General features: G+C 39.5%; 1 protein-coding gene and 1 long non-coding RNA gene across 6 annotated transcripts in view; one reads left to right on the top strand and one right to left on the bottom strand.

Annotated features, from left to right (window-relative positions):
• LOC136259834 (uncharacterized) overlaps positions 1 to 19,082 on the top strand; it is a 449,685-nt gene that overhangs the window by 429,059 nt on the left and 1,544 nt on the right. The gene's annotated exons all lie outside the window — the stretch shown is intronic.
• Positions 1,649 to 3,659, bottom strand: LOC136261536 (uncharacterized). 3 transcript variants are annotated; one of them, XR_010703938.1, is made up of 5 exons: positions 3,413 to 3,659; positions 2,114 to 2,179; positions 1,952 to 2,045; positions 1,807 to 1,856; positions 1,649 to 1,759 (listed from the first exon to the last, which is right to left on the bottom strand). It is a non-coding gene; the product is annotated as an uncharacterized lncRNA (long non-coding RNA). The 3 variants fall into 3 exon arrangements; XR_010703939.1 differs by having other exon boundaries at positions 3,417 to 3,659; XR_010703937.1 differs by lacking the exon at positions 3,413 to 3,659 and having other exon boundaries at positions 2,114 to 3,326.

Genomic DNA, 19,082 nt, shown 5'->3' with positions numbered 1-19,082 from the left:
AAGACGCGGCCACTACTGTGAGTTATTTACGTGTAGGGTCGGTTTCGCAATATTAGCCCTGGATTATGCAACATCTCTCAATGGATTTGTATTGGGTTACGTAATAAAAAAATCTTTAGTCGTCGTCGTTTTCTTGCGACCTTGCTAAAATAAAAAATATAGCCGTATTTAGACATATTTCACTTTATTTCTCTACCTTGTATTACACGTATCGTCACGTTATAGCAGTCATCTTACCCATGTTTGTACCAGCCATCTAGGCCTGACATTATCTAATTCTGGTTGGCCCCACGCGTATTTTCTCCATTCAAACCTCTAATCCCTACAATAACTTTTGAAGACACGATGTGGACACAAGCCCTAATGTCTGACAAACAAGTTGTGAAAGCGTGCAGACCCGTAAGTTCCCTAGGGAAGGCATTTTAAGCAGAAATCTTTTAGAGTCCATTTAGTGCCACGCCCCATGCGAGTGTTTATAATCAGCACATGTCTTATAAATAAGGTGTGAAAGCGTGATAAAAGAACGTACAGACACTAGGGAAGGTGTATAAATCGTTAGTCAATACTCTATTTAGTGCCATGCACCACTTATGCACCTATCAATGTATTGCCCCACTGCCCCCCCCCCCCCTCGGGCATATGTGGGATTTGACACAGCCGAATGTCAAATGCCCCATAGTAGGGCAAACCTATCGTGTCAAAGCCCCACCGTTGGCCCCAGTTGCAACGCGGGATTTGACATAGCAAAGGAAGTTAGCTATATCAAAAAAATATTTGGGTACTTACTGAACGATCGTCAAATGCCCCATAGTGGGGCAGCAGTTTCGTGTCAATTCCCTCTGTAAATCCCCACTTACGCCCGAGGGGGGTGGTGGGGCAATACATATGATAGGTGCATTATGATACAAGAAATATTTTGCAAGTTGTGTGGAATGACCAAAACTCATGTACACAGTCACAAACCACATTCCAGACAAAAATTTGTTGCCCTACATTACATACATAATGAAAGCCACAACACAAGCTCCGCCTTACACTGATGGTGCTTTGTGGAAGTGTGAAACTGCCGTGGAAGTGTGAACTGCCGTGACAGCTACTAATAAGGCAATTCTAATTGTGGATAAGATGGCTGCAGCATTCATGAAAATTTCTTGCAGTATAGTAAACATGTAACAGTACTATTATAACACAACAAAAATTTAATAAACATCAGTTTAACACCAAGTGATTATTTCTTAGATGTCTTCATGATGATACAAGATTAAGTGAGCCCTGTAAAAGAACAAGCATGCAGGCACTGAATTAAACATTAAAAATTATATTCAAGGCTATAAGTGAATCTGGTGTACCAGAGGTAACGTAAATGTGTTTTGGTGCCTAAGTATGTAAACATGAACACAAGGAGACCTGTCCAACAACAAGTGGCCACCAAACAGAATGTACAACATGTTAATTAAATATATTTTGTAGCTATACAACAGGAAATTCAGGATTGCAATTGTTGCAATTCCCACTTTTAAGCTAAGCAAATACCTGATTATATTGTTTAACCCATTTTACAACCAATACCTGATCTTAAATGACATTAAGTTACACTTGTGCATAAAAGTACAACTTACAAAGCAATTGCTGTGAGCTTGTGCACATACCTTAAGTTAAAGCTGCTAATCAGACAACTGGCCAATTATCACTAGGGCTGGGCTTGTGGTCACCACAAAACACATCTTGCTTGGTATTCTGACAACACAAGAGACCAGTCCTGTAAAACAACAAGCAAGCATTTTTCCCTGGTCAAACGTGACTTACCATGACTACATCTGACTGCTAGCACATGAACTGCTATGACCAGATTGCGCCTGCAAAACCAACAGTGTCATTAATACGTGCAATACACCAAAAAATCTGGGTACTAGGAAAACATTAATACTATACACACAACACGTAAACTGACCTGGGTATTAGTTTGTTACCATCATATGAGATAGTACAATATCAACTAATCATGTAGAAATTCATGACACCTTTTGACGTCACAATATTGAGCACTACATATAATTCCTCGAGTTCTGTATGTAAACTGATCCGAAATTCACAATACTAATAAGGGTCCTACCTGGTCCAGAGTTAAGTATCACAACCACATCCACTGTTGGTGGGTAAATCACTATGACTAGATTGCCTGTAAAAGCAGATAGGTGAGCATTAAATGCAATACACTTAAATTTGTCACTTTTTACACAAAATAAACATTTGGGGATTTTATTCGTTTAAACAGTTGACATTGTTACACAGAGACCTGAATAGACAGGCATACCAAGAAGTTTGCGGACATTTGCTATACTTTTGTTCATGGCAAAAATTCCATCTGGAACAGGCATGTTCAATACATTTCAATTGAAAAATCATTAAAAATTTAATTAATTATCGTGTACCGTCTATCTCGAGTCTGTTTAGTAACTTTCTGAATTTGATACATGTAGAGCAACTCTCTGCAAGTACAATGATGCCAAACAAAGTCCAATTCACGGAAATTTTGGTTCGTCAAAATGGCCTAAACTGACCAGATTTCCCCATACATTTTGTATTGAGTGTTTTGGAGTCATGCAATAAAAGGCATAATAACTAGTGCTGAAACGAGTAGCAATTTTTACTATTCGAATAGTTGTGAACAAAATGACCGAATATTCGATTATTCTTTAAGCTTATACTTCTATTGAATAAGTACTGAAACCTTTTGTTAGGGAGCAAGGTAAAGCCTAAGAGCTATTTCTATCTTTTCTAAAATAGAATTTTTAACGCATAGATACATCACTTCATTCACAATCTTAAGTTTCAATGCTGGATTTTCCATCTGAATACAGTGTACAAAGTGCTAACAATTATTCGAATAGTGTGGTAACGAATCGAATAGTGTCATACCAACCGAATAGTCAAATAACCGAGTAATCGTTTCAGCACTAATAATAACCCATGACACGTGATAGATACCTCAGATTCGAACCAGATTTGGAAATAGCAGTAAATAGCGATTAAGATGAGCTATAGCAGAAGGAAATCAGAGGAAATTTAAGCTTGTCATTTTAAGGTTGAAAATCACTTACTTTTTCTATGGCAAATTGAATGCTGGATATTTGGAAAGGAACGCTCTGATCTATTTCGATGTCTTGACAGCCATTGTTAACCTTCACTACATTAGTGTTACAATGAAACAAAAGCACTGTGAATTAGTTCTGCAGGTTAGTTTGTGAAAATTACAGTGTTCCGTGATTAAACTAAATAATGTCTGTGCCATGTAGCAAACTTCTTCATATGCTTCACTGTACATAAATTCAGTAATTTAGACCAGAACATGTGACTCATGATGGGTATACTTTTTCATACAAACATTGATATCTGACACAGATTCGCTTACTGACTTTCACCTGCAGCCAAAGTTCCAAGACTTCTAATGATGATGTAAGTGGAAAATGACAAGATACCCACGGTTTTTTGGTAATTGGTCCGTACACCTTGTCAACAATCTCGCCATGAGATAATACGAGCTAGTGGAGCTATCAGTTTTCGCCTGGCGGGTCTCTAAAATACCGTAAATTCGGTTAATCAGTGCGTGTCGATGATCTAATCCTCGATCTAATCAGTTTTGTTAACCTCCACTCCAGACTCTTATTCTTTCATACTTCAGAAACGGTGTACTGCCTCTGCATTAAAGTACACCTCACCATAAAATGAAATCCAGTTACAATAAGACTTAATGTAGTCTCGTTACTTCTCTCTCACTCTCCTTCTTGGACTACCATTTTAAACAACATTAGTTCAATTTTAACAAGAATTTTAATTAAAGCTGCATATCATGTGTGTCCGCTTGGGACATTCCAAGGGACTTCACCTAAATAGATCACGTGATAATTGTCAGTCTTGTGTGGTACTTGTCCTTAGTCATAGCACAGCAATGCGGTACGTGTGTACTATATCCTAGCTATGTATAGGATTGTTTGTGTGCTGCTAATTTTTTGTGATGGTGCATATGGTCGCATAGAACGCGTGATGGTAGGGCAAATGCCCACCCCTAGCTATGCCTATGGCATTAACTAGCTTTTTTTTATAGCTACTTTATTATATGTTACTGATACATCAGGGGCACCAGAGTAAGGTGAAAGTGGTAGCTAAGACTAAGTCAACTGGTCTATATAGTCTGGGCCTCTGGGGCATACTCCCTCAGAAAAGTTTAATTAAGTATACTGCAACTTTTAGTCCTTCAGTGACCAAATTCGCTTCATCAAGTTTGAAAGTTTAATTCTAGTAAAAAAGGCTAGGATCTCATTGCACTGGTTGTATCTACTGTATTGGCTCTGATGCCCTATATTTACATTGTCCAAAAGATGGCCATATTAAAATGAACTCTTGTTATATGCTTGCATGGACTCTTGATAATATTGGCTATACTGATGTATTTAGCTTTCAGGTTACGTATACAAGGTATTCTTTCATCTGCCAGTATAAATTGCTATTCCATGCACTATGAGGCCTAAGGCTCTATAGCTACACACTAAGAATCAAATTATATAATGTTCTACACAATGCCAGATAATTGCCAGAGCAGAGTTCATGGTTATAGTATCAGCAAAGAGTTTTAAATATTAATTGAGATGTTTTATTTAAGTGCATTTTGACTGTTCCTCCTATAATAATAGTTCAGTTATCGGATGTCTTGTTGGTTTCCCTCCATCCTCTTTACTGATCCCTCTTTATTGATTCTATATGACTAGAAAATCTGTACACCTTGTCAATCCAGTTACAACAGTTGATCTAAATATGATGATGATGCAGTTATTGAGACGAAGAGATGCATAGTGTTTCCCTACAGTGCCACAACACACAAACACTTGAAATGTAATCTGAGACTTATGTGTATATAGCTGCAGTGAACTAAGTAAGATCACAAAAGCTGCTGGTAAGCATTGCGTCGTATTACCATCCATCAGTGCTTGTGCAATAAATTGTCTGTATTATGAATTCAGTCAAAATTATACGTAGCTAGCTGTGTAGTAATTTATTAGGCACCCAGTTAATGCTTAAGTTTGAGCTTAAGATGCCTGAAGTATTTACCACAGATATATTTCGTAAATAATATTATTTAAAAAAAGATAAATATACTGTAATAGAACAGTCAATGGCCAGCTGTGTAGTAATTGTGAACTAATTAGGCACTTGCTAAGTATGAGCATATCTAAAGCATTTACCACAGATGAGATATTGTAAAATTTTGTTAATAGTAAATGAATGCCACAGTAAACATAGATCTATGCTCTAATAGAACAGTTTGTCTATTCTACACTGTAAATTCATACTTCCAAATTTACAGTGTGAACAGTGTCTGTAATGTGTATGCCTTTGTCAAACACAATGACAGGTGCACATGTTTGACTCTCCAAGATAATAATATTATTCCAAATATCAGTCATCTAAATGTTACCATTTTAAAATTTTTGTTGTTCCACCAGTGAGACTATCACTATAACAAAAATGAGTGATATCCATCCCAAAAACACCTTCGCTATAAAAAAAAGGCGCATCCAAGAAACTACAAGTACCTGTAATCCAATATAATTAAAAACAGCTCAGTTGTAGGGAAAGACTTCATGAAAGTAAAAATAACTGGTAACTTAAAGAGCTGATATCTGGAGTGGCTAAGAATCAATCTTAATCCAACTACTTATACAAATTTTTTTAATCCGTGCAAAAACACCTAGCATAGGCTGTAAAAAAAGTGCACCCATGAAAGTAACTGGCAATTGAAATAGCTGATATCTGAAGCGGCCAAGAATGAATGCTGATATACAACTAATTGGAATTAACAAAAAGTTTAACATTGAACCTTTATCTTTCAGCTGTGTTCTACATTCGCTCTTGCTGCATCATAAATTGATTTCTTTTAACTCTAATTGGCTGGTAATTTGGCCGCCTTTTTTTTTGCTCTATACACTGAATATTAAAAAAAAGCGGCCAAATTACCAGCCAATTAGAGTTAAAAGAAATCAATTTATGATGCAGCAAGAGCGAATGTAGAACACAGCTGAAAGATAAAGGTTCAATGTTAAACTTTTTGTTAATTCCAATTAGTTGTATATCAGCATTCATTCTTGGCCGCTTCAGATATCAGCTATTTCAATTGCCAGTTACTTTCATGGGTGCACTTTTTTTACAGCCTATGCTAGGTGTTTTTGCACGGATTAAAAAAATTTGTATAAGTAGTTGGATTAAGATTGATTCTTGGCCGCTCCAGATATCAGCTCTTTAAGTTACCAGTTATTTTTACTTTCATGAAGTCTTTCCCTACAACTGAGCTGTTTTTAATTATATTGGATTACAGGTACTTGTAGTTTCTTGGACGCGCCTTTTTTTTACAGCGAAGGTGTTTTTGGGATGGATATTCCTTACTGATATAATCTAAGACGGAGGCTACTGTACGGATCGAGGTACCGGTGTTATGAACTGTACGCGTATTTTGCCCCGTAAGCGTATGGGGCATCCCATACGTGTATGGGCTATCCCATACGCGTATGGGGCAGATCACTAGTCCCATACGCATATGGGACGCCCATACACGTATGGGGCCCCGTACGCGTATGGGCACTCTATACGCGTATGGGCAGCCCATACGCGTATGGGACAGCTTTCCCCTCAGAGCCTATTTTAGCTACCTAGGCTTGATGGACTGCCATCCCCAGCTCGCCCCAGCCGCATATGATTTAAAGATGGCACGTGTATACATATAGCTACTGACCCTGTCCAGGCCAGTCACGATTCTGAGGTTTCCAGACTGAACTGAAATATTAATTGTTGCAAAAAAATCGATACGCCTCAAAGCTACAGTACATGATGCAAACTCAGTGGCAGATCTAGGATTTTTGAAAGGGTTTTCTGAAATAATAAAGGAAATAAATGAAATAGCTATAACAAAAGTTCTGAGGAAACCCAGAAGATTTTGATATTATAGATAGTTTTGAGATTCTAGAAGATTTTAGGCTACCTTAACTACTGAGCACTTAATTAATCTGTGGCAATGGCTCAAATCTTACTTAAAGTACCAATCTCAGTGTGTCAAAATGCTATGCAATGTTCTCTCAGGAGTATACTACAATTAAGGTGGTGTCCATTGGTCACCACTTTTATCTATAATCTTCCAGAGAGTATTTGTTCTTTATGCAATTCCTTTTTTGTTTGCTGATGCGAGTGCTGATGATACTAAATGACTGCTGATTATCAATTCATATCCAATGACATAAACCAACTTCAAGAGGACATTAACATCATCTCATTCTGGAGCTGCAACACTAATAATCTTTTCAACGAAGCCAGTATTCATCTACGATTCTGGCCAAGAGCTTCAACTCTCCAAACAAAATATTGCACAAAGACCTAGCTGGGTATTACTTTTACTGATAACCCCTATAATGGTCAGGGCACTAGCTTTAAAATCATTGCAGGAAAAGTCTAACAACCCCTGGGACTTCTCCATCATACTTTAGGGACAAACACTATCCTACCTAGTGAAAAACAATTATACATTTCCTTATAGTCAGATCTCAGTTGCTCTATAGTTCTCGGCTATGGAGCCCACAGTTAATCAAGGGAAAACTTCATATTAAATCATTTAACACAACATAATTTATACAAAAATACTGACTGTATTTATTATACATCTATGTTTTGGTGTTGCATGCATATGGAACTAATAATTCAATTTTACATAAGCTTAACCAAAAGCAGACCACAGCCTACAGCAGTAAATAACATTAGAGTCATTTATAGATTTGAGGTCTACCTTGTCTTGTTATAAGGAGTATTTTGAAATAGTTGTTTCATTATTAACTAAAGATGGGATTCGTATATAGGTAGCATTGGAGCACTATTTTTCCTGTGTAAATAACTATGAATTTAAAAACTCAACTTGAGCAGCTACAATTGCTACCACTAATGTACACATACTACTACACATTATGAACTCAATGACTAATGTTTCAGTAAAGTACCCTAAGCAGCTATCTGATCATTAACATGCATTGGCATAAAATTAATAGTAAGCTAATGGAAATGCTGTAAGCTATACAAGATGTGGAACTCTTGCAAGTTACCACAGTTCATTCCAAATCACTTTCCATACACCACTGAGCACTTCTATTTCAGCAGAATTGTCAGACTGTGGAACCATCTACCTGTAATCAACACACCTCTTTAGTACATCAACTTGAATAACATTTAGCTATAAACTATCTCCAGGAAGAATTCTTAATCTGATTTACCCTGCAACTTTCATACTGTCTAACCCTGTTATCAATGTTCAGCCATTCTAATTCCACACTTTTAACACAATTAACTCTGATCAGTGACTCAACACAATTTACTTGTAATTAACTCCATCATGCACACACTGTAGCTAAGCAATGCTGCATGTAGTTCAATTTGTTTTCATGCAGGCTACAGGACTGTCGAGTCCTGTAGACCTTCAGCTTTTATGTTGTGAAGTTTTAATAAAATAAATTGTTTAGACTGTGAAATAAACTAACTGTAGAGCGAGAGTTGTACTTCCTGACTGTTCTATTAGAGTGACTGTTCTATTAGAGTATCTCGATCACTTTCTATAAAATCAAAAGTAAAGTTTTGTTGGGGGTTGAACAGCTATAACGGATGCTAGCTAAATGTAATGGAATGCATATAGCTTTAAAATACTGTTTAGTATAGCAGTAGTGTTTCCATGATAAATTGCTAACACAGCTCAGTCTCTACTAGAATTGCTATAGCTATTCAGCTAATTTGAAAGGGATTATGTCGAAACTAAAGAAACCCATCTATAGATTTATAATATTTCATAAGATTCTAATCATCGCACATACATCAGACTACACGCATGCGTGCAACTACACACACACTACTACAATTACATAATCATATTTACAATAACTAATACACTAGTCCTTACAATCACTGATATACTACAGTCTTCCCCCAACTCAGCAATTACATCTCTTCTATGAGTCTATTGGGGCCCTGGCCTGTCTATAAGATCTTCAGACAGGCTGCTGAGCTTCAGCCTGTCCAGTAAGCTGCTGGCTCGCAGGCTGAACTGCAGGTTGCAACTGGTCTCTGATGGGGGTACCACTGATGCCTGTATCCTCTGTGTCTGCCTCCTGTTCTGTCACTATTGGCTCATTTACAATCTGGGGGGAGCTTGAGCTGTTCTCCAACCATACATCAGCGACAGGCAAAACACTACTGTCTTCTAACGAGTCTGTACTAGAGCTGTCTGATGCAACACACATGGGAATGTTAGTGGAGTCTGCTGGTTGTGATTGTGTCTCACTCGGGGTGTGTGATACTGTACTGTCACTCACCCGTTTAGTCAGATGGTCTACGTGCACCTTCCTCCAATTACTACCCTCAATTTCAACATCATAATTCAGAGTTCCTACTACAGATCTCACCACTCCCTTACTCCATTTGCATGTGGCATTAGGACGGTAATCACGTACCCAAACTAAGTCTCCTTCCTGGAACCGTCTGGCAGGTTTCCACTCTTCTGTAGGCTGTAGGGTTGCTTTAACCCTTTCACTCACATTTGGTAACACCATGGAAAGGTGTGTGCATGGGGAACGACCAAACAACAACTCAGCTGGGGAGCACCCTATACTTGTGTGGGGAACATTCCGATAAGTGCATAGGAAATCAGCTAACTTAGTGGGCATGCTTTTACTCCCTCCCTGATTTCTGAACCACTGCTTCACATTTTTCACCATATTTTCGGCCAACCCATTTGTTGCTGGGTGATAGGGGGCTGATCTGTGATGCAGTATGCGATTGCTGTACAAGTAATCCTGGAGCACATCCGCTAAGAATTGTGGGCCATTGTCTGATACCAGTACCCGTGGAAACCCATGTGTTGCAAAGAAGTCATGTAGTACCTCTATTGTACGCTGGGCTGTGGTGGAGGACATGTATCAGACTTCTGGCCATTTGCTATAGGCGTCTACTACAACTAAAAAGTGTTGTTTGTTGAACTCGCCAAAGTCAACATGTATTCTGTCCTAAGGTGCTGCAGGACACTGCCAGGGGTGACGGGGTGCTGCTGATGGCAGGGCTGCTATGCTTTTGCAAGCTTCACACTGTGCAGCCATCTTCTCTATCTCTTTATCCATCCCTGGCCACCAGATGTAACTTCGAGCCAATGCCTTCATTCGGCAGATCCCAATGTGACCATCATGGAGCTCTGACAGTAATCTCTGGCGGAGTACCTGTGGTATCACTACTCGCTGGCCCCATAAAATGCAGTTGTCATGGCAAGTTAGTTCCATTTGCCGTCGCAGATAGGGGACAAGGCTATCATCACATGATTGTGGCCAGTGGCCATGACATACCTTCTGGAGGACCACTGCAAGGGTCCTGTCCTTCCTAGTTGCTTTTGCAATATCAGAAGCAGCCGCTGGTAAAGCGGATGCATCCATCAACAACACACAGCCTGATTGTTCAGCATTGTCTCTGAAACGAGAGGAAAGAGGCAACCTGGACATACAATCAGCACATTGGTTTTGTGCCCCAGGTGTAAACTCTAACTTATACTGGTACGTGCTCAATATCAATGCCCACCTTTGCATCCTGGCAGCTGCCAGAGTAGGGATCCCTTGGTCATGCCCTAAAATTCTGCATAGGGGTCTGTGGTCTGTCACCAAGGTAAATTGACGGCCATACAAATACTGATGGAACTTCCAAACAGCAAATACTATGGCCAATGCTTCTCGTTCTATTTGGGCATAGTTGACTTCGGCTGAGGTCAAAGTACGTGATGCGTATGCCACTGGCTTCTCCTGTCCATCAATGATATGCATCAAGCATGCACCAACACCTCGTGGAGATGCATCACAGTACAGTTTGACGGGCTTGTCTGCGTCATAATGGGCCAGCACAGGGGCTGTGCTCACTAATTTCTTTGCCTCCTGGAACGCTTTGTCATGCCTCTTATGCCATATCCATTTGACATCCTTTTTACCAACTGGTAGAGTGGTTGCATGATGTCTGGAAGGAACCGTAAAAATCTTACATTGTACGTCATCATACCTAAAAACGACTTCAACTCAGTTTTGTTCTGTGGGGTGGGTGCTTCTTTGACTGCCCTTATCCGTTCTTGGGTCAGTTGGGTGCCCTCACATGTGATTTTGTGGCCTAAGTAGGTTACGGAGTCCTGGAAGAATTGACACTTAGACAACTTGATACGCAGGCCAAACTGTTGCAGGCGGCGAAACACCATCTGTAGATTGTGCTCGTGCTCTACCCTTGTTTTCCCTGTAACGAGAATATCATCGATATAATATACAACACCCTTGCAACCTTGTAACACCACAGACATGGCTTTCTGCCATATGGCAGGGGCTGTGGCAATTCCAAAAGGCAATCTTCGATAACGAAACAGCCCTAAGGGGGTGTTGATAGTCAAGCAAGCTCGACTGTCAGGTGCAACTACCATTTGTTTATAAGCACGGGCTAAATCTAGTGTAGAAAATGACTCACCCTGTGCCAGCATGGAGAAAACCTCATCTGTAGTTGGAAGTGGAAACGTCTTGGTCTGCAAATAAGGGTTCACTGTCATTTTGAAATCAGCACATATTCTGATCCCTCCATCCTTCTTGCGTACAACCACAATGGAAGCTGCCCAATCACTATACTCCACCGGCTCCAGTTCTCCATCAGCCACTTGTTGCTGGATAGCTTTTTCTACTTGTTCTCGCAATGCAAAAGGTACTGGTCTACTCTTGCAGAATTTAGGGGTTGTTCCTGGCTTCAGTTCCATCTCTGCCTCAATGCCTTCAAAAGTCCCAGCTCCTCTTTGGTAACGTCCGGGTATTTGCTGAGCCATACTGCCTGTTGAACCGAGTGTACTCTTGGGTCACCCCTTTTACATGTGCGAATCAACTTGGTCCAGTCTAGGCGCAATTGGTACAACCAGTCTCGTCCTAAAAGCGGTAGTTGAGTATCAGCATTCTCTACAATGATGAAAGACCCATTGATTACTTGTTGGCCATGGGAAACAGTGACCATGATTTCGCCAACTGTGGGAAGTACTGTTCCATCATACTGACGGAGGGTGACAGAAGAGGGGTGTATCGTGCTGTTCAGTAACTTGGCATGGTACACTGCCATTGGGATTGTCGACAATTCAGCTCCAGTGTCCACCTCAAACTTCACACAGACACCATTGAGTTTTAATGACGTGGTTAGCTTCCTGTAGCGACTGTCTTGTCTGACTTTATGAAGCCCCGGGTCAGGCTCTAAGAAATCATCTTCGTCGTCACTGCTGCCCTTGTCATCCGTGCCCGCCTGTAGTACATGGGTTCCTTTTGATTTGAATGCTTTGCGGGACTTTTGTGCTGGTTCGCTCTTTGACTTGCAGGCCCTGGCAAGGTGACCAGTCTTGCCATATTTATTGCATTGCTTGTCCTTGTGAGGGCACGAGTCTGCAACATGTTTGGGATTTCCACATCTGTAGCAGCTGCGGCGAGGTCGTGACACTAAATGTGTAGCAACATCTCCATCTCTCATTCGAAATTGCTGTAATTCTATTGACGCAGCTTCCATGGCTCGACCTTTATCTAAAGCAGTAGCAACCGTGAGATCACGGATAGATAACAATTCACGCTGAATATGTGTGTCCCTCAGTCCACAAACAAACTGATCCCGCAGTGCAGTGTTTAAATAACCAGCAAAGTTGCACGTTTTCGCTAACTTACGAAGCTCACCCATGTAATCAATAATACTTTCTGACGGTTGTTGAAGTCTCTTAAAGAACTTGTATCGCTCAGCGATTTCCACAGTTTCTGGACGAGTGCGCACCTTGAGGTGGTCTATAATCTGTTCCAAGTTCAACTCCGCCAAGGGTGTTGGGTTAACCCACGTTTTCAACTTTGTATACATTTTCTGACCGATATGAGTTGAGAAAAGTGCTTTCTGTTTTCCTTCGGCAATGTCATGTGTGGTACAATAAAAGTCAAATCTCTCTTTGTAGTCTTCAATTCGCTCAATAAGAGGATCAAACAGCTCTACCACTCGTAACTGTGCCATCCTCTTGTTTTCGGGCACTCAAAACACTGAAAGAGTTCAGTCCTCATCGCCACTATAATATTTCATAAGATTCTAATCATCGCACATACAGCAGACTACACGCATGCGTGCAACTACACACACACTACTACAATTACACAATCATATTTACAATAACTAATACACTAGTCCTTACAATCACTGATATACTACAAGATTCACCACTGATGAAACTGTCAGGACTTGAGTAGCTCTGTAGCTAACTAGAACCAGCTAGCTAGCTAGTTGGTTAACCAGAAGGTTTTAAATCATCTCCTTGGATGAAGGGTTTAGCTAATATATCGATTTAAGCTAGTAACCCATACGCGTATGGGCGCCCTATACGCGTATGGGATACGGGATGTCCCATACGCGTATAGGAAGCCCGTATAGGCATACGCATATGGGATATCCCATACGCGTATGGGACAAATACGCATATGGGTCACAACACCGGTACGAGATAGCTTTCACGATAGGTCACAAGATCGCGCCCATTCTTCATTCTACGCATTATCGATCTATCAATTGAAACCACAACCACGATGACACACCCCTTTTACGCTAGCTGTATTTCGGGGACCACACACCTTCAATTTGGAAGGCTGACTCGAGATACTCTAATACAGCAGTCACCCTAATACAAAGGGGGTGTCACTCAGGCTCGTGCTGTAGGTAGATCTGCGACCGCGGTCAAACTCTAAGTCAACGGTCAAGGTCACTAAATAGCTCTTACAGTGGGTCAACGGTCAAGACGATACGGAAGGTTTGAAACCCACAATCGAAAACTATACATAGCTATTATCAAGTTTACGGGATTATACGTAACTCACAAGAAAGTAAGGATCTCTAAGAAGATGTTTTAAAGCTCCAATAGGCATTTCGCCGTAATTATAATGATTTTTTTTCTCCCAGCTGCTGGTAGCACGCACTAAGAAAATATTATACTAGGTTACAAGCGCAGGTGTGTATAGGAAAATAGAGAAATAAATGTAGGTCAAAAGTTTGACAAGAAACGCTCAAGTCACAGGTCAAAGATGATAAACGCTGCAAGTCAAGGGTCAAGGTGAAATTTACCCCAGTCAAGACTTTGACCGCGGTCGCAGATCTACCTACAGCGTGAGCCGACGTGACACCCCCTTGCTAATAGAACAGTCACATGTTTATGGCTAGCTGTATGCCTTAACAAAAAAAACTAAACAAACTAGTATATTAAAAATTATGAATTTAAAAATGAAGTAGGAATCCAAATGATAAAAAATAGTGAAACAAGAGATGAACGATGGTAGCTATTACAGCATAGCTCGGTGGGAAATTCCTACTTTGGCATTGAACACAAAATAATTGCTATACCATGCCAAAGTAGGGATTTCCCACCGAGCTATGCTGTAATAGCTACCATCGTTCATCTCTTGTTTCACTACTTTTTATCGTTTGGATTCCTACTTTATTTTTAAATTCATAATTTTTTAATTCATAATTTTTAAATTCATATACTAGTGTATATAGGATGTTCAATATATATCTTGGACATCTAATGTATATCTTGGACATCTAATGTATATCTTGGACATCTAATATATATCTTTGGCTATCAATATATATCTCGGACTTCCAATATATATATCTTGGACACAAAAATATTGTTGAAACACCATGCATGGCATTTCAACTCAAATAGCACCCCACAATATGGATAATTGCCATAATATGGATAATTGTGAAGGTTAAATCCAAGCGATTCAGCACAAGAGGTTTGACACAGTGGTGGCTAACTTAGAAAATCCCAAATATCATGGTGATAATTCATGCAATTTATTCTGGTAATTGATGCATGCCAATAAATGACTTATGCTAGATGGAAGAAAAAACAGATGGAAATAAAAGCAAATTAGGTCTGATTCCTACTACTTGGCAGCTCTTTGTTTTACTTTACTACTAGCATTGGTACCTGCCCTATGTGCAGGGACCACATTATAATAACAACTAAGCATTAAACATCATGCCCTGCAGCATGCATGGTGATATCACTTTTAATTAATACCATCATCTTGCAAAGCATACCAAAATGATGGGAAGCATGCAGGTACAGTGTACTCTTGAACCTGCAGAATTGCAGTAGCTAAGCTAAAACTACTGTAGTAATGTGTGTGCTTATAACACCGGCACACAGGTGTGAACAATGTGGATGGTTCTAGTAGTACCTGTCCTATTAATATTATTGACCACAAAAGACATTAATTTATTGGTACCTGCCCTACAATGCAGAAGTTGCCATATTGCGTATTATATATTGGGCAAATAATGCAATGAAAACCATGCATTAAAATCCATGTAATTATGTTGCATGTGTAATGAGTCACTTTTAAAGATCATGAGGCCATCCTGCAAGTACACTGGAATAATGTGAACATGCATACAGATAATTGTATTAAACAGCAGAGCTGTATGTAGCTACATAAGCAAAGACAACTGTAATATTGTACTACTGTGCATACCTATAATATTATGTCTACCACACAGGCGCAAACTATATTATATGGTGTTAGTATAGTACCTGTCATGTAGGCCATACATATATGACATTTAACTTACTGACAACAAAATGAAACTGGTGCAGTACATGCCTACAGTGCAGGCTGAGCTTTGTCTGTTACTACCATACTGTGATATTTTGAGTAAGCTACTACTGACTATTATCACCTATCATCATCACCTTTGTATAGTAAAATTAGCTACTACTAATATTATCAATAACCAGGACACTTGAAATGAGGACACCGGCATAATCTGGACACTTGGTAATGCTCCTAAAGTATCCCTTAGTATTTACGCAGAAAAATCAGGAAACCTTGATAATCAGGACACTTTTGGTCAGTGTCCTTAATACACATGCAGGTTTCACTGTAGAGTGAGAAAAATAGCATAAAAACAACACATAACAGAAAAACTGTTACCAAAAAAAGCTGCGCAAACGAAAAAAAAAAAGCATTGTACCTGCCCTTTGTGCAGGAATACATTTAAAAATGCATAATAGAAAAACCTGTTACCATAAATGAAAAAAATAGTAGCAAAAAAGGTTGTTGAAGAAAAGAAAAATAAAGTTGCAACCAAAAGGTTTGGAGAAAGAAAATATTAACAAAGCAATACAACTGGAATTTGAACTCACACCCTACCAGCCTCAAGCCGGCTGTGGGCATGTACCTGGTTTACTGAAATTGTTTTCAGAAAAGTGTGCGTGCGTGCGTGCGTGCGTGCGTTCGTGCGTGCGTGCGTGCGTGCGTGCGTGCGTGCGTGCGTGCGTGCGTGCGTGCGTGCGTGCGTGCGTGTGTGTGTGCCTACCTACCTATCTACCCATCAGGTCTCACTAAATGGAGGAATTGGAAATTAGGAAACCGGAAATGGGAAACAGAGTATTTCTCTATAGTGCGTTTTCGCCATATGGGTGATATTGCTAGCAAGTGAGGGCGTCAGAAGCCGTTAGTGATGGTGCAAGCTGGCCAAGCACATGGTCAAAGCTTACTATTTCAATCCATTATTCGGCGTTCCACAGTCTTAGCTAGGAGTGACAATGAGCAAAACTGATTGAAAGCGCTAAGTAGCTCTTCAGGTGTTCTCAGTGCTGTGCAAACTCGGCCTCGTTCTTCTGGCATGTGATCTCATATTTGTGTACCTCCTGCTGTGATTATTCTATAGTGTGATTACCCATTGTCACAAGTTCTCTTGCATGTCACTGCTGCTAATACTGGTATATTGTACATATGATGTTATAGCTATCAGATGATAGCTCATAACATTGTGACATGCTTAATGTAGTCTCAGGTGTATAGTGGTCGGTGAAAGAACTTATAATATTACACCTTGCAATGTCGTACCTGAATGGAATAGTCTCCAAATCATGAACATTATTAAGCTATCCCTTGCAGATTTTAATCATGTATTGACTAAAAACTAACTTAATTTTTGTATCAGCATTTTACCCGTTTAGGGGCTTTGCTAATTATTAAAATGAAATGTCTGTAGTATATAGCTATAGTACATGATATTATTTTTTGATCATGATAGAGTATACCTTTTAAGTTACCCTAGCCCACTATACAATCTATTTATTTATTATTTATACTAAGCAGTCAACCCTGCTGGTATGCTCAGGAAAAAGTTACAATGTAAACCAATTATCTAATTACAAGTGCAGTAAGGTGATTGTAAAAGTGACGTAAATAAATCTTTGGCCCTTTTTCTGTTACACCTTTTCAATCAGTCAGTAAGTCAAGTCATTAGGTCTAAGTCCCTGAAATTAGGTTAGGTAATCCTAAGGCTGCAGCACATGTTGCTGTCAGACCTTCAGTGCTGGTCACTGTAAAGTGCTAATAATAATAATAATAATAATAATAATAATAATAATAATAAAAATCAGAGATTTCAATAATATTAAGTGGCTGTTGCATTCTTTAATAGTTCTGGAGAAGGAACTGTTCTGGTGGATGAAGATGGTATGATGAAATGTAGTGGGTGGTATGATGAAATGTAGTGGGTGGTATGATTTGGTTGCTCTCATTGATGGTACAGTCATGATAGCACATAGCTGCTAGTAGTAATTTGTGTCTTGACATCACCATAACCTTAACTAATAAAACTGGATCAGGTTTCTTGGAACACATTATTTTCTTTTTGAGTACCAGCAGCTGACTAGTGAAATTTTACTCTACCCAAGCTACTACGTACCAGGGCATGCTGATTGCACATGTGTAGCTACATAATATATTATGTGGCCATGCTTATGTGTCATTAGTAGCTACTTTAATTCACAATTCTGCTTGATGAATCATAATCTGATTAGTTCCGCCATGAGTTGTGACACTGGGTATAGAGTAATCACACTATAATATAATCACAACAGGAGGTACACAAAATGAGATCACATTCTGGAAGAATGAGGCCAATACTAGTGAGAACATTTGAAGAGCTGCTTTCAATCAGTCTTAGCTTGTACCGTCACTGACAACTTCTGATGCCCTCACATGCTAGCAATACCACCCATACGATGAAAACACACTATAGAGAAATACTCCATTTCGCATTTCCTCATTTCCCATTTCTGGTTTCCTAATTTCCCATTCCTCCTTTTAGTCACACCCCTACCTATCTACCTACATTTGTCCTTACACACCCACGTGAGCAAAATCATTAAATGGTAAAAGCAGCTTGCACGAAAGAAGTAAAAGCAAAATGATCAGTCAGTCAGTTACTCAGTCAGTCACTCAATAGCCCATTTTTTTTAAATTTCATAGCAAGCGTTTTGGGTTGATCTGAAGGCTTGTTTGGGCCTGCTTCATCATTGTCAGGGAAAAGCAAGGCTGGTTTTTGGGTGATGTTTTTTCATGGGCCATGCCCATACCATACTATACAGTACTATTGTACTGTGATTTTAAAAACTCCCTAGCAAATATCATACTGTATGATTTTTTTTTTAAATCCATAGCAACTTGTTGAAAGCATTTCAGGTCAATCTGAAGGCTTATTTTACCTAACCAACACTGCTTCATCATCATTAGGGAAAAGTAAGGCTGGTTTGGGGTGATTTTTTTATGGGCCATGCCCACATCTTTCTGATTCCTACTATACAGTACTATTGTACTGTGTGATCATTTCTTGTCTGATTATTTACAGTGTGCAGAAATAAGATTGAGATACTTTAAGAGAGTAGTTACTTACTCTAATACGACAGTCAGAAATTCTGATACCGGGTTATACTCTAATTAGATCCTTTCTGCACAGCTGCTTATCAATTGGAAATTATAAGTGCCATGCTACAAGGGTCTGGACTAGTTCAAGGACTAAAGTTTGAAGTAACACTTCAAAGGTGATGATTGTCATGAAACAAAAGAATGCTGTGTGCACTTACAATTAGACTTTTCTGTTAGAATTTGTCGCTTGTGACTGGAGGAAAACTAGCA

The sequence above is a fragment of the Dysidea avara genome, chromosome 7, assembly GCF_963678975.1.
Source record: "Dysidea avara chromosome 7, odDysAvar1.4, whole genome shotgun sequence".
Lineage (NCBI taxonomy): Eukaryota > Metazoa > Porifera > Demospongiae > Dictyoceratida > Dysideidae > Dysidea > Dysidea avara.
The sequence above is the reverse complement of the archived record's forward strand: the minus strand, read 5'-3'. Positions and strand labels throughout refer to the sequence as shown.